The sequence below is a fragment of the Lolium perenne genome, chromosome 3 (assembly GCF_019359855.2).
Source record: "Lolium perenne isolate Kyuss_39 chromosome 3, Kyuss_2.0, whole genome shotgun sequence".
In the NCBI taxonomy this organism is placed as follows: domain Eukaryota; kingdom Viridiplantae; phylum Streptophyta; class Magnoliopsida; order Poales; family Poaceae; genus Lolium; species Lolium perenne.
Window position 1 is genome coordinate 35,759,384 of NC_067246.2, and position 15,243 is coordinate 35,774,626.

The window sequence follows — 15,243 nt, forward strand, 5'->3', positions numbered from 1 at the left end:
CCTGCGGCGGGACGCACCCGACGAGCTCGTCCCTGATGAGCACAATCTCGTTGAGCGTCTCGGCCATCTTGCCGATGGAGGGCGGGATGCAGCCGCCGAGCTTGTTGTGCGCGAACACGACGACGCCGAGACAAAATAAATCTCCAACGCTAATTAACTAAATACTCTATACTCGCACACAAAATCAACAAGCAAGTGCTAATTAGTATCTCCGGGAATCAGAACACCAAACTTGCAAATCCAATAAATTGCTAATTTTTTCCTGTATAGATGAAGACCAAAACGAGTTTCTTCTCCAAAATGCCTGCGTGTTTGCCTGTAGCTGCCCGCGAGATCTTCCCCGCCGGGATTTTTCTTCCTTGAGCTTCAGTCTACCAATTCCAAGAAAAGAAGAAAGATCAAAGTAAATCAAATAATAGAACCAATATATATATACTATATATTAAAGTTGAAGGGGTTTGCTTGCACCATAGTGCTCCACGTTGATGCACTATAGACATCTATTTTAATCCAATCAATCTCTGCCACATAGACTACTACAATGTGCTTTTGTTTTTCTTTTTTTTCTTCCTTTTTAAGACTTTTGGATTATATAATTTTACATACAACAACTTTTTATTTTTAATTTTTCGGATGTATGTCTACCCGTCAAACAAAAATACCTACATCTACAACAATATTTTTATGTCTCTTCTTTTAAAACTACTTGCTGGTATTTTTGCTTGACACGCCTTTATAGCCATATTTCGTAGACCGTATATTTTTTAGCTCCTTTAAAAAAAATACTTGATGGTAATCTTATGGCACAACTTTCCGGCCTTAATATTTGATGCAACTCGATTTGATACATATTTTAGGCCGTAACATTTTGACCTTAGCTAGCCTACTTCTTCGGTTGTATTTTCCCAACTCCTTTTATTTACTCGATGGTCATTTTTTGACGCAACTTTCCGTTTCAATCAGCCTGCGCCACTTTCCGTTTCAATCAGCCTGCGCCATATTGCATATGCTACAATAAATTGTTTTCTCTTTTGGGACTTTTGGTGTTTCATTATTTCAAGGTGCATATTCCAGTGATGATAATTTCTCAACGCGGCATAGTAATTTCAACCTCAAGTTTAGTTTCGGCGGTATTTTTTCGCGAGGCGGCAACTCCCTATATTTTTATAGAAAGCAATTTCACAGTAGATATCTTGAACATTGCCCATGTCAACTATGAAACACGTCATTAAATATATACTATTAATTATTTAAAATTGCATATTTCTCGGTAGTTCAATTTGCAACGCCGCTCAAGGGTAGTAATTTTTACACGAACCTTCAACCTCAACCGTGGTTCTGGACAATAATTACCCACCAATATTTTTTAGTAGTGCATAATTCTTCAATGGTGATTCAAAAAGAAAAATCCAACATCTACCCCCTCTTTTACTCGGGGAAAATAATATCGTGTTCTTCTATGATAACATCAAAAAAATATACTTACTCCACCATCCATCACATTTTCACCTAGGATGACCTTTTTCTACAATAACTTTAGAAGATAGATTTACTCAATCACCCGTTGCCTCTTTCGGCTGGAGAAATACTACCATTTCTTTTTGTAACAACACCAAAAACAAAAACATTCCACCATCTGCCGCCTATTTCATCGGCACTTCCGCGGTACTTCAGCAACCTAGATATTGTTTTATTTCTACAATATTTTAACCAACGATCTAGAAACAAAAGCACTCCACCATCCGTCGTCTATTTCACAGGCACTTCCACGGTACTTCAACAACCCATATATTTTATTATTTCTACAAAATTGTAACCAACGATCTTGATATCAAGGACGTGGTCGAGTTTTAGATGTTTCTTCAGCTATTTTTGAAAAGAAATCCCGCATTCTTAAACCTAAAAATATTGTTTTTAAAAAAGAATACCGCACCGTAAACAACATGGGCGCGGCGTGCGTCGCGCCGCAAACTTCCTAGTACTATATATTAAAGCTAAAGGGGTTTGCTTTCACCACATTGCTCCATGTGCATGCACTGTTCATGTCCATTTTCTTCCAATCAAAATCTACCACGTAGACTATACTATAATGTGTTTTTTTCTTTCTTTTTTCTTCCTTCTTTGACACACTATACGATTCTAATTTTAGACACAAAAACTTTTTATCAATAATCTTCCCGTTTGTAGCTAACTACATCTACCTCTCAAACAAAAAGGTTACATATGTCTAAAACGGTGTATTTTATATCTCTTCTTTTAACATGGGCATAATTTTCAGACCTTATATTCTTTTACCTCCTATAAAAAAATTACTGGACGGTAATCTCCTGGCGCAACTTTCCGACCTTAATCTTTGATGCAACTCGATTCGGTATATATTTCCGGTCGTAAATTTTCAACGATAGCTAGCCTACGTCTACAGTTCTATTTTCTCAGCTCCTTTTAATTACTCGAACGTAGACTATACTATAATGTGTTTTTTTCTTTTTTTCTTCCTTCTTTGACACACTATGATTCTAATTTTAGACGCAAATTTTTTTTATCAATAATCTTTGTAACATCCCAAGTTTCAACAATAATAATCAAGAATGAAAATTTCCCCAAAACTCAAAATTTGCAATTAACAAAAACTTTTTATATGCATATAGTGCCACATATAGTTTCTTGCATTTGAGTGAATTTCTTTTGTGCAATTGCCATGATGAGTGTTAGTATGATTATCAATTGCTATTTGAACCCTAACAAAGATCATCAAACCCTAGTTTGAGGGGAAATGAAGAAAATGGGAAAAACCCATATTTCACTTACATACACAATATGCCAAATTGCAAATCTTCACCCTAGGCCATAATTGCTTGCCCCCTTGCTTGTAAAATACTTCAATATGATAAACTAACACAATTGCATCCTTGGATCAAGAATCAAACACAAGGAAATCAAAATTTCTACATACATATGATAATGGTCATATGGCCCAAAAATATTTTCTTCACTACTTTACCCCTCTGGTTTTCTCAATTCTTAAACTAAACTTGGTCAACCAAAGCCATGTCATCCAAGACCATGTCAGGGTGAGTAACTTTGATGTTGACCACCATGGCTAGAGTTGACTAGGTTGACCAGTATAAAGGTGACAAGTAGTGATGCTGAAATAAAGAGAAGATCATGTCACATTTGCCATTTTGCAAAACAACTCCAAATTGAACCCCACCACCACCAAACTAACCTATAATTAATATGTTTGAGTTCCACCAAAAAGAATTTCGAAATTCAAATTCAAAGTTCATGCGGCCATTGTGTCGAACACTTGGCGAGCGGTTTTACAGTTTGATGTTACACCTCTTTGTCCAGCAGATTTTGGACTAAACCACTTTTGGTTTGTGATGATCACCCTCTCCTACATCCCCTGCACCTCTACTCGTCCTTGCCCCGTCGATTAAAGCGTGGAAACAAACCTAAACAATGCCAAACTTTGCCATGCCGGCCACCTTTGGTCACCCTCTCTCTGGCCCTCCAGTCCCTCGCCAACCTTGTCCAGTACATGCCTCTGACCATGGTGATCACAACGGTACACGGCCCAGGCTCGCGCAGGCACGGCATTGGCCAGGAGACGCGCGCCCAGCACCGTGCCAGAACGTGCCAGGCACGCGGTGATCGCGCTCTGGACGCGCCAGAGCATCTCGCGTGCCGTCGCCCTCGTCCTTCCCCTGCATCCCTACGCCTGTAACGAGCACCGCCACCCTCTCCTCTACCGCATAGACACACTCAAACGCCTGTCGCCGCCTTGTCACCGTCGTCCTCGCCGGAGAAGTACCGCGAATGTACTTGCCGCACTCAACTTGAGCCACCGATCGATCCCATCTCCCTTTTCCTGCGCCAGCTGCACCTAGCGCATCGCCAGGACACCGCCTACACGCTGCCGTCCTTGCCTTGCCCCTTCGAGCACCCCAAGCACCGCGCCATGGCCGCTCCCCCACAGAACCTCACGGTCATCTCCGCCCGCTATAAATAGAGGAGCTCTGAGCTCCATTTCTTCACAACATCTGCTCCCCTCTCATCCCTGTCTCCTCTCCACTCATCAATTTGACACCACACCACCGGAGCTGCTCCAATCGCAAGACGAAGGCCGCCGGAGCTCGCAGATCCTCGCCATCGATTGACGCCACCCCGAGCCTCGCCACTGCTACCAGGAGCCTCAGCATCCTCGACAACGCCACCTCGCCACCAGCAGAGCCCCGCGGGAACGCCGGTAAGGCCGTCGACCCCCTACGTCCGCCGCCAGAACCTCGCCTTCTCGTCGGAGAAGACGACGATTGCTGGCCGTCGATCCCTCCCCTAATCCAACGCCTCTCAGCGCGCGTACCTTTCGCGTGGTTAAGAGCCACTGACGGGTGGCCCCCACCTCGTCAGGGCAGCCCACTCGCACCCGTGGCTTGTTGGGCTGCGCAGTAAAATTAAATACCGTTTCGGCCCGTTAAGGTTTCCCGCCCAAGCCCACGATTCAAAGTTAGGTTTAAACTTATTTCAAATTGTGTTGCAGATGGTTTAGTAAAATTTGAATATTTTGAAATCTGCCAAACCAAATCTAGCAAACTTTATACCGTTGGAAAGCCAATGAAATTATCTATCCAATGCCACTGGTCCCAGCTCCAAATTCAAAGTAGAATTAATCTGATAAAAATAACAAGACAGGGACTTTTGCAAATTGAAACTTTATTTAAAATTCAACCATAATTGATTTTGAATTGATTCCAATTCTAATAAATCACAAATGATGTCCTCTAATTGATTATGCAATAATATAGACATGTTATTTGCATGATCATGGACTAGATCAAATAAAATGGCTATGTAGTCAATTCTAGAGCATTTAAATTTGGAATTCAAATTCAACAACTAATATGAGAGCTACCTCTCATTTAAATCTTGATCCTAAGTAATATAACCAGGGGGAATGACTTGGGCTAATGAACCCTTGATAAGTATTACTTAGAGATTTTAATCCATTTAAATATTAAGTTTTAAGACTATGTGAAGTGTAGCACTTCAATTAAAGTTACTCACATATAATAGATATGAAATGTTGACTTGGGTCAACCTATATTTCATACCTGATTATTATATGAAGAGATTAAATCTTAATAAGATGTAATGAGAAGAAATGAATTCCTCTAAGGATCTACATACCAAATTTGAGAAATAGGAATAATGAGAGGAAATTATTCTTCTTTTAAATAAGAACTCATCCAATAATCCCCCATGCCATGTTTGATTGATGATAGGATTAGTGTATGAACCTTTTTGAGTGTTTCTAGTTTAGTATGTGAGCTTGGTTTAGTATTTATACCTCGTATTCGTATATAGACGCTAGTAACGAGGAATACCAAGAGGAGGAGGCCTACTCTCAGGAAGAAGAAGAGAACTTCGATAACTACTCAGCTCAAGGCAAGCTAACCCTTGCTAAACACAAGTGCTTAGCTCTACAAGAGCAAAGGCACCATCACACTTTACTTTTATGTATTACCTATCCCATGTTTTTACTTACATTTACTTTTGCTTATTTATTTCAAAGTACTCTTTGATTTATGATTCACTTGGTCTAGAGTAGAACAATACCTGAAGTTAGATTAGCACAAATCAAGGCTAGATAGCACCCCTCATATAGTTGCTAGTGCTAATCAATTAAAATTGACTACTTTAGATGGGAACATGGTGAAGTGGATTTGACTTTGAAAGAAAGTAAAGTGGAGGTGGATTTGAACAAGAGAAGATGGTGATTTTTGATAAAACTGATGATTGGGTTTGAATGCGATACCCTTCCAATTATACTAGTACCCCCACAATACCTGATTATGGGTAGGGCTTAACTAGAAACTTGTGTATTTTAGTATGGGTTCCCTCTAAACAAGCATCATAGGGGTTACGCCGAGGCTGCCTCCGTTAAGTGTGGAATGATGTTAAAATGAGGTGAATGTACGGCCCAAGCCCTGTGCAGTTCCCGGGTTAACTGCGGTTTCCACCGGGAGGCCAAGCTCATGGGGAGAGGTGCTCATACTAGCATATATAAGTGAAAGGTTATGGTTGATGATCCGCGTACTGTGTTACGATGATTCGGGGTTATCCTCGACGGATGTAATCAAAAGTTGTGGCACAAGAGTACAACCTCTGCAGAGTGTTAAACCTATTCGAATAGCCGTGTCCACGGTTACGGACGATTGGAAAGGCCATACTACCTCCGTTATCATTAATATGTTTTGATCTTAAAAATGTATGGTGAATTGAAAGGTGATATTGTGGTGAATCAATATGAGTTGTGGGAATGACACTAATGTTCCCACTTGAGTTAGTCTACCACATGACAAGGCTTTACTAAATGTTTATCAAACTAAAACTTGGCTTTATGCAAATAAACCTAGAGCTTAGCACCCCCTGATTACACTTAATGAGTAATTATTGTAGAGATAGTTTGCGAGTACTTTAAAAGTACTCATGGCTTTGCCCTGGCTATTCAAATGCCAGACTATGAAGGAGAGCACCAGTATCCGGATGACGGACAACAGGACGTCTACGATAACTAGGATCGTCTTCTAACGTCAAGCGTTTCCTGTGGAATAGATAGTCCACTACTACTTCGCTTCCGCTACTATTTGTGATGTTGAACAATATATTCGTGTAATATTGGATCATGTGATCTATGGTTGTAAGACAATCTGTGTTGTAATAAATGATGACTCTATGCTACTTACTATTATGTCTCGCAAAAACATTATTCCTGGGATTGCGATGTACGGCATAATAGGCATCTGGACTTAAAAATCCGGGTGTTGACAAGTTGGTATCAGAGCCATTGTTTGACCTTAGGAGACCCTAGTTAGAATGGACGCTCAAAAACTTAGTTTCAAATACCATGAATTGACTAGTTATGGAAACTCTATTCCCCCTCTTACCTTGAAGAGTCTTTGGCAAACTTTAAATTCATGCTCTTTCTTATGAGTGAATTAAAATTTGGAACACTTGCACTTCTCTAACTTAATCATCTACTCACTCTACAGATGGATCACGTCGTTGATGCGCAGCCCTTTCTCCAGACTGAGTTCTATCAGTTGGGGAACGGTGGAGAGATCATCTTCGAGAGGGACCTCTTCTCCCTCTCAGAGTTCCTCGGGCGCCCACCACCGGAAGCCTTTGGTGGAATGATCAATGACCAGCCCGGTGGTTAACTCCAGTGGGTGATCATGGTGGACCTTCGTGGAAGGTTCACGCTCCCAATGAACGCAAGGATCCAGTTCTCCTTCCGGGAGAACAACTGGGCGGATGGTCTCGCAAGGGGACTTCAGGAAGGGCTCGCACGTCTGTGCGGGCAAAACTTCATGGACTTCGAGGATAGCCGCTTTGTGCACTATGCAAGGCACAACTCCCTCGGGGTGCCAATGAACCTGCCGTCGCACCCGCAACTTCGCCACCATGTGGATCATCTCGACTTCATGTTGAATGAGACCCGCATCTACCTCGACAACTCCCGCGAACACGCCAACCACACTCACATTCAGTTGGCGCAGCAGGCGGAGACCATAAAGGTCATCGCCGGGGAGCGCAGGGCACTCCGCCGTGCCAACCAGAAGAAGGACTACGCCATCAACCGCCTCAAGGCCAGGATCGCCACTCTGAAGGCGACCATCGCCACCCAAGCTGAGCAGATCCAGGAGCTGGAAGGCGAAGGTGAAGGGGAGAACATCCAGGGGGACGGCTACTCCTACGTCAGCAACGACGACGACTAAGAGGAGGAGGAAGACGACGACCTGGAGTTCCACCCTTACGAGGATGGCCACGAGCACCTTGCTGCCGGGGTAGACAACGTCTACCCTATCAACGTCGATGGCGAGTAGTCCCGTCTGAGCACTTGCGTCCCATGTTATGTATCGGTCCTTTGTACCCGCCCCTTGTATCGTAGTTTGTTGAAAGGGTTCTTCAAACCCTCCGGAACATTTGGCTTGTAATATTTGCTACCTCCATGACTATGTTTGTGTGTGTGTAATATTATTATATTTATGAAATCAAGTTTTAAGTTGTGTGAAATTTTATCCCAAAATGAGCCATAGAAAATTCCCTCTCATCTCATGATCCCTATCACTGTTCAGATGGCACCCCCAACTCGCAGCGAAGCCGCAATGCTGCAAATGCTGCAACAGATGATGGCAGAGAGAGAAGCAGAGAGAGTTGACCGTCAAGCCAATCTAGCTGCACTTCAACAGATTGCTCAGGGCAATCAAGGCCACGGAAACCACGACCACCCAGGGTCGAAGCTGAAAAACTTCCAAAACACCAACCCACCGGTGTTCAGCAAGACCGAGGAACCCCTCGATGCTGATGATTGGCTCCAAACCATGGAGAACAATCTCGAGGTTGCCGGAGTGGAGGACAACGAGAAGGTGTTGTTCGCCACCCACTATCTGGCTGGACCTGCACGTGCCTGGTGGACAAGTGCCCGCGCATTAAATGGGGGGCAAATGATGACTTGGGAGGACTTCAAACTCAAGTTTAGCAAGTATCATGTGCCCCCGGGCTTGATCAAGAAGATGAGGGATGAGTTCAGGGAACTGAAACAAGGCAGAATGACCGTGGTGGAATACCGCGACAAGTTCCTCACTTTGTCAAGGTACGCCCCGGATGAGACGGATACCGTCGAGAAGAGGAAGGATAGGTTTCTGAATGGACTGCATGATGAGATGCAGACCGTGCTGATCAATATCCCCTTTGCTGACTTAGAAGCCCTCGTTGACTCCGCCATTCAGATGGAGGGGAAGATACACCAAGCCAATGAGAACCGCAAGCGCCGTATGATGAATGATACGTCTCCGACGTATCGATAATTTCTTATGTTCCATGCCACATTATTGATGTTATCTACATGTTTTATGCACACTTTATGTCATATTCGTGCATTTTCTGGAACTAACCTATTAACAAGATGCCGAAGTGCCGATTCTTTGTTTTTCTGCTGTTTTTGGTTTCAGAAATCCTAGTAAGGAAATATTCTCGGAATTGGACGAAATCAAAGCCCAGGGGCCTATTTTCTCACGAAGCTTCCAGAAGTCCGAAGGAGAGACGAAGAGGGGCCACGGAGGGGCCACACCATAGGGCGGCGCGGCCCCCCCCTTGGCCGCGCGGCCCTGTGGTGTGGGGCCCCCGTGCCGCCTCTTGACCTGCCCTTCCGCCTATAAAAAGTCTCCGTGACGAAACCCCCAGTACCGAGAACCACGATACGGAAAACCTTCCAGAGACGCCGCCGCCGCCGATCCCATCTCGGGGGATCCAGGAGATCGCCTCCGGCACCCTGCCGGAGAGGGGAATCATCTCCCGGAGGACTCTACGCCGCCATGGTCGCCTCCGGTGTGATGTGTGAGTAGTCTACCCCTGGACTATGGGTCCATAGCAGTAGCTAGATGGTTGTCTTCTCCCCATTGTGCTATCATTGTCAGATCTTGTGAGCTGCCTAACATGATCAAGATCATCTATCTGTAATTCTATATGTTGCGTTTGTTGGGATCCGATGAATAGAGAATACTTGTTATGTTGATTATCAAAGTTATGCTATGTGTTGTTTATGATCTTGCATGCTCTCCGTTACTAGTAGATGCTCTGGCCAAGTAGATGCTTGTAACTCCAAGAGGGAGTACTTATGCTCGATAGTGGGTTCATGCCTGCATTGACACCTGGGACAGTGACAGAAAGTTCTAAGGTTGTGTTGTGATGTTGCCACTAGGGATAAAACATTTGTGCTATGTTCAAGGATGTAGTCACTAGTTACATTACGCACCATACTTAGTGCAATTGTCTGTTGTTAGCAACTTAATACTGGAAGGGGTTCAGATGATAACCTGAAGGTGGACTTTTTAGGCATAGATGCAGTTGGATGACGGTCTATGTACTTTGTCGTAATGCCCAATTAAATCTCACTATACTCATCATGATATGTATGTGCATGGTCATGCCCTCTTTATTTGTCAATTGCCCAACTGTAATTTGTTCACCCAACATGCTGTTCGTCTTATGGGAGAGACACCTCTAGTGAACTGTGGATCCCGGTCCAATTCTCTTTACTGAAATACAATCTACTGCAATACTTGTTCTACTGTTTTCTGCAAACAATCATCTTCCACACAATACGGTTAACTCTTTGTTACAGCAAGCCGGTGAGATTGACAACCTCACTGTTTCGTTGGGGCAAAGTACTTTGGTTGTGTTGTGCAGGTTCCACGTTGGCGCCGGAATCCCTGGTGTTGCGCCGCACTACATCCCGCCGCCATCAACCTTCAACGTGCTTCTTGGCTCCTCCTGGTTCGATAAACCTTGGTTTCTTTCTGAGGGAAAACTTGGTGCTGTGCGCATCATACCTTCCTCTTGGGGTTGCCCAACGAACGTGTGAAATACACGCCATCAAGCATAGATTTCTGGCGCCGTTGCCGGGGAGATCAAGACACGCTGCAAGGGGAGTCTCCACTTCTCAATCTCTTTACTTTGTTTTTGTCTTGCTTAGTTTTATTTACTACTTTGTTTGCTGCACTAAATCAAAATACAAAAAAATTAGTTGCTAGTTTTACTTTATTTACTATCTTGTTTGCACTCTATATCAAAACACACAAAAAAATTAGTTACTTGCATTTACTTTACTTAATATCATGCATGTTTTTATTTCACTAGTTAAGCATAATGGAAAACAACAAAAATATGAGAGACCTTTATGAACTTTATCTTGAATTAGGACATGATGTGTTTGAAGAGAGAATTAAAAAACCCATGGAACTTTATATGCATGCTAATGGGAATGTTATTACTATGAATGCTTTGAACACCATTGTTGCTAATGCTATGGAAAATTCTAAGCTTGGGGAAGCTGGCTCTGATGAGCATGATCTTTTTAGTCCCCCAAGCATTGAGGAGAAAATTTTCTTTTATGATTACAATATGCCTCCTATATATGATGATAGCTACTTTGTTGAATTTGCTCCCACTACAATTAATAAGAATGACTATGCTTATGTTGGGAGTAGTAATTATTTTATGCATGAGACACATGATAAGAATGCTTTATGTGATAGTTATATTGTTGAGTTTTCTCATGATGCTACTGAAAGTTATTATGAGAGAGGAAAATATGGTTGTAGAAATTTTCATGTTACTAAAACACCTCTCTATGTGCTGAAATTTTTCAAGCTATACTTGTTTTATCTTTCTATGCTTGTTGCATTATGCTTCTTGAACTTGTTTATTTACAAGATTCATCTTCATAGGAAGCATGTTAGGTTTAAATTTATTTTGAATTTGCCTCTTGATGCTCTCTTTTGCTTCAAATACTATTTCTTGCGAGTGCATCATTAAAACTGCTGAGCCCATCTTAATGGCTATAAAGAAAGAACTTCTTGGGAGATAACCCATGTGTTATTTTGCTACAGTACTTTGTGTCTTGGAAGTTGTTTACTACTGTAGCAACCTCTTCTTATCTTAGTTTTGTGTTTTGTTGTGCCAAGTTAAGCCGTTGATAGAAAAGTAAGTACTAGATTTGGATTACTGCACAGTTCCAGATTTCTTTGCTGTCACGAATCTGGGTCCACCTCCCTGTAGGTAGCTCAGAAAATTAAGCCAATTTACGTGCATGATCCTCAGATATGTACGCAACTTTCATTCAATTTGAGAATTTTCATTTGAGCAAGTCTGGTGCCATTTTAAAATTCGTCAATACGAACTGTTCTGTTTTGACAGATTCTGCCTTTTATTTCGCATTGCCTCTTTCGCTATGTTGGATGAATTTCTTTGATCCATTAATGTCCAGTAGCATTATGCAATGTCCAGAAGTGTTAAGAATGATTGTGTCACCTCTGAATATGTCAATTTATATTGTGCACTAACCCTCTAATGAGTTGTTTCGAGTTTGGTGTGGAGGAAGTTTTCAAGGATCAAGAGAGGAGTATGATGCAACATGATCAAGGAGAGTGAAAGCTCTAAGCTTGGGGATGCACCCGGTGGTTCACCCCTGCATATTTCAAGAAGACTCAAGCGTCTAAGCTTGGGGATGCCCAAGGCATCCCCTTCTTCATCGACAAATTATCAGGTTCCTTCTCTTGAAACTATATTTTTATTCGGTCACATCTTATGCACTTTACTTGGAGCGTCTGTATGTTTCTTGTTTTTGTTTTTGTTTGAATAAATGCTTGTATGGGAGAGAGACACGCTCCGCTGGTTCGTATGAACACATGTGTTCTTAGCTCATAATATTCATGGCGAAGTTCTTCGTTAAATTGTTATATGGTTGGAATTGGAAAATGATACATGTAGTAATTGCTATAAATGTCTTGGGTAATGTGATACTTGGCAATTGTTGTGCTCATGTTTAAGCTCTTGCATCATATGCTTTGCACCCATTAATGAAGAAATACATAGAGCATGCTAAAATTTGGTTTGCATATTTTGTTTCTCTAAGGTCTAGATAATTTCTAGTAAGATGTTTGAACAACAAGGAAGACGATGTATAGTTTTATAATGCTTGTAATATGTCTTTTATGTGAGTTTTGCTGCACCGGTTCATCCTTGTGTTTGTTTCAAATAAGCCTTGCTAGCCTAAACCTTGTATCGAGAGGGATTACTTCTCATGCATCCAAAATACTTGAGCCAACTACTATGCCATTTGTGTCCACCATACCTACCTACTACATGGTATTTCCCGCCATTCCAAAGTAAATTGCTTGAGTGCTACCTTTAAAATTCCATCATTCACCTTTGCAATATATAGCTCATGGGACAAATAGCTTAAAAACTATTGTGGTATTGAATATGTAATTATGCACTTTATCTCTTATTAAGTTGCTTGTTGTGCGATAACCATGTTCACTGGGGACGCCATCAACTATTCATTGTTGAATTTCATGTGAGTTGCTATGCATGTCCGTCTTGTCTGAAGTAAGAGAGATCTACCACCATATGGTTAAGCATGCATATGTTAGAGAAGAACATTGGGCCGCTAACTAAAGCCATGATCCATGGTGGAAGTTTCAGTTTTGGACAACAATCCTCAAATCTCAAATGAGAAAATTATTAATTGTTGGTATATGCTTATGCATAAAAGAGGAGTCCATTATCTGTTGTCTATGTTGTCCCGGTATGGATATCTAAGTTGAAGAATAATCAATAGCGAGAAATCCAATGCGAGCTTTCTCCTTAGACCTTTGTACAGGCGGCATAGAGGTACCCCTTTGTGACACTTGGTAAAAACAATGCATTGTGATGACCCGGTAGTCCAAGCTAATTAGGACAAGGTGCGGGCACTATTAGTACGCTATGCATGAGGCTTGCAACTTATAAGATATAATTTACATGATGCATATGCTTTATTACTACCGTTGACAAAATAGTTTCATGTTTTCAAAATCAAAGCTCTAGCACAAATATAGCAATCGATGCTTTTCCTCTATGGAGGACTATTCTTTTACTTTCAATGTTGAGTCAGTTCACCTATCTCTCTCCACCTCAAGAAGCAAACACTTGTGTGAATTGTGCATTGATTCCTACATATTTGCTTATTGCACTTATTATATTACTCTATGTTGACAATATCCATGAGATATACATGTTACAAGTTGAAAGCAACCGCTGAAACTTAATCTTCTTTTGTGTTGCTTCAATATCTTTACTTTGAATTGTTGCTTTATGAGTTAACTCTTATGCAAGACTTATTGATGCTTGTCTTGAAGTGCTATTCATGAAAAGTCTTTGCTATATGATTCACTTGTTTACTCATGTCATATACATTGTTTTGATCGCTGCATTCACTACATATGCTTTACAAATAGTATGATCAAGATTATGATGGCATGTCACTCCGTAAATTATACGTGTTATCGTTTTACACTGGACGAGAGCAGAACTAAGCAGGATGCTGATACGTCTCCGACGTATCGATAATTTCTTATGTTCCATGCCACATTATTGATGTTATCTACATGTTTTATGCACACTTTATGTCATATTCGTGCATTTTCTGGAACTAACCTATTAACAAGATGCCGAAGTGCCGATTCTTGTTCTGCTGTTTTTGGTTTCAGAAATCCTAGTAAGGAAATATTCTCGGAATTGGACGAAATCAAAGCCCAGGGGCCTATTTTCTCACGAAGCTTCCAGAAGTCCGAAGGAGAGACGAAGAGGGGCCACGGAGGGGCCACACCATAGGGCGGCGCGGCCCCCCCTTGGCCGCGCGGCCCTGTGGTGTGGGGCCCCCGTGCCGCCTCTTGACCTGCCCTTCCGCCTATAAAAAGTCTCCGTGACGAAACCCCGGTCCGAGAACCACGATACGGAAAACCTTCCAGAGACGCCGCCGCCGCCGATCCCATCTCGGGGGATCCGGAGATCGCCTCCGGCACCCTGCCGGAGAGGGGAATCATCTCCGGAGGACTCTACGCCGCCATGGTCGCCTCCGGTGTGATGTGTGAGTAGTCTACCCCTGGACTATGGGTCCATAGCAGTAGCTAGATGGTTGTCTTCTCCCCATTGTGCTATCATTGTCGGATCTTGTGAGCTGCCTAACATGATCAAGATCATCTATCTGTAATTCTATATGTTGCGTTTGTTGGGATCCGATGAATAGAGAATACTTGTTATGTTGATTATCAAAGTTATGCTATGTGTTGTTTATGATCTTGCATGCTCTCCGTTACTAGTAGATGCTGGCCAAGTAGATGCTTGTAACTCCAAGAGGGAGTACTTATGCTCGATAGTGGGTTCATGCTGCATTGACACAGGACGATGTGAGAAAGTTCTAAGGTTGTGTTGTGCTGTTGCCACTAGGGATAAAACATTAGTGCTATGTTCAAAGATGTAGTCACTAGTTACATTACGCACCATACTTAATGCAATTGTCTGTTGTTAGCAACTTAATACTGGAAGGGGTTCGGATGATAACCTGAAGGTGGACTTTTTAGGCATAGATGCAGTTGGATGACGGTCTATGTACTTTGTCGTAATGCCCAATTAAATCTCACTATACTCATCATGATATGTATGTGCATGGTCATGCCCTCTTTATTTGTCAATTGCCCAACTGTAATTTGTTCACCCAACATGCTGTTCGTCTTATGGGAGAGACACCTCTAGTGAACTGTGGACCCCGGTCCAATTCTCTTTACTGAAATACAATCTACTGCAATACTTGTTCTACTGTTTTCTGCAAACAATCATCTTCCACACAATACGGTT